The sequence below is a fragment of the Ovis aries genome, chromosome 7, assembly GCF_016772045.2.
Source record: "Ovis aries strain OAR_USU_Benz2616 breed Rambouillet chromosome 7, ARS-UI_Ramb_v3.0, whole genome shotgun sequence".
In the NCBI taxonomy this organism is placed as follows: Eukaryota; Metazoa; Chordata; class Mammalia; order Artiodactyla; family Bovidae; genus Ovis; species Ovis aries.
The window spans coordinates 57,335,618-57,337,944 of NC_056060.1; positions in this window are offsets into that span (position 1 = coordinate 57,335,618).

A 2,327-nucleotide genomic window follows, 5' to 3' on the forward strand; every position below is an offset into this window, starting at 1 on the left:
CTGTCCCACCGGCCAGCAGGCCTGCTGCGGAAGGACACCCTGTGCACCCAGCAGCCCAAGAACTGGCCCTCCCTACCAACAGGCCAGCAAAGCCCCAGGACCTCCAGGATTCTGAAGCTAGCCATCAGACCCAGATCACCCACCAGAAGGCCTCAGTTCAGTTCAGTTCAGTTCAGTCACTCAGTCATGTCTGACTCTTTGCGACCCCGTGAATCGCAGCATGCCAGGCCTCCCTGTCCATCACCATCTCCCGGAGTTCACTCAGACTCACGTCCATCGAGTCCGTGATGCCATCCCACCATCTCATCCTCGGTCGTCCCCTTCTTCTCCTGCCCCCAATCCCTCCCAGCATCAGAGTCTTTTCCAATGAGTCAACTCTTCGCATGAGGTGGCCAAAGTACTGGAGCTTCAGCTTTAGCATCATTCCTTCCAAAGAAATCCCAGGGTTGATCTCCTTCAGAATGGACTGGTTGGATCTCCTTGCAGTCCAGGGGACTCTCAAGAGTCTTCTCCAACACCACAGTTCAAAAGCATCAATTCTTCGGCGCTCAGCTTTCTTCACAGTCCAACTCTCACATCCATACATGACCACAGGAAAAACCATAGCCTTGACTAGACAGACCTTAGTCGGCAAAGTAATGTCTCCGCTTTTGAATATACTATCTAGATTAGTCATAACTTTTCTTCCAAGGAGTAAGCGTCTTTTAATTTCATGGCTGCAGTCACCATCTGCAGTGATTTTGGAGCCCATTAGCCCTAAATCTGGCCTCACCCACAAGGGGTTAGGCCCTAACCCTTGCCGGCTGATACAAATTCTGGGTGTCAAACTAGGGCCCTGCTGCCAGAGACCCTGGGACCCAGCTCTGCCCAGGAGGGGGCCAGCACTAGTCTTGAAAAGCGCCCCCTGCCTTGTCACTGCCCACCAGCAGGCTAACACCTAAGGACCTAAGGAAATCTAAGGACCTTCCAGCCAGAGACACAGATCCACTCAACCAGTGGGCCAGCCCTAGACCTGGGATCTTGCCTTATGCATCAGTAGGTGAACACTAGCCCTGGGAAAACCATGCCCTACAGCCAGCTGTGTTAGGATCTGGGGCATTTACCAGTGGCCTGTCACCAGCTCTGGGTCACCCCAGACTACACAGTCACCCAATTCCAAGCGAGGAATTGGCCCTGCCCACCAGTAGGGGTCATCAGGCCTAGCACTTCTGAGCCATGGTCCCACCCATCAACAGGCTGCCCCAACTCTAGGAGTCCTGGACCCACAAGCAGCCACCCCAGGACCGAGCTCTGTCACCACCAGATCAGCATTAGCCCAAGGATCCCCTTTCCTGGACTTCAAAGCCACTGCATGACCTGGACCTGCCCACTACAGGTGGCAGTCTATGCACAAGGCAGGGCCTGGCAACCAACCTGACCTTGGTGCAGCCACGTCAATCACCATACCCACAACAGTCAGCCTGCCACAACAGAAAGACTCACGCAGCCAACACAGAGGGCACCCCTAAAGTATATTGCTCAGGTGACCAGAGGGCAGTGTACTGCTGGGCCCCGCAGGACATTTCCTCATAAAGAAATCTCCAAGATCAGAAGCAAAATCAACATACCAAATACATAGGAATAAAAACAGTGAAATAGGCAAAATGAGGCTATAAAGAAATCTGTTTCAAATCAAAGAATAAGATAAATTCCCCCCAAAATAATTAAGTAGAAATAAGCAATCTACATGCTGAAGAGTTTGAGGTAATGATCATAAAAATGATCAGAGTCAGAAGAAGAATGAAGAGTGAGAAATTAAAAGTTCTCATTACTGTAAAAAGCTTACTCTGGGGAAAGTAATTTTCAGCAGGAAAGGGATGAGGGATTGCTTTAAAAAAAAAAAAAAAGAAGGTTGCCTCCAGAGAAAAGATTGCCTAAACAAAATGCTGATGAAGTCACAGAATGACTCCATCTCTGGAATAAGTTACATTTTCATGTATTTCAGTAAGAAATTTGGCTCTTAATTAAGCATTCTACCTACTCAAGGGCAAGATGATAAGGTTCTATTAGAACAAGCATCTAAAAGAACCTGATACTTTGCAAAGGTCAGAAATGTCGCACTTCAAACCAAAAGCTCTCTCTTGGGATTGGTTGTTCTGACTTGAAATCACAAATTTGTCTTGTCTAAATGTCCCAGCACATTATCAAACAAAGCACCCATCTCAATAGTACAGCATCCTCTGAAGCAATAGAAGTCCTAGATGTACCTTTGGGGGATTCTCTAATTTTCCTGCCCCTTGATTTCTACAGGACTTTAAATTGCTTCCCCTGAGATCAAGGACCACAAA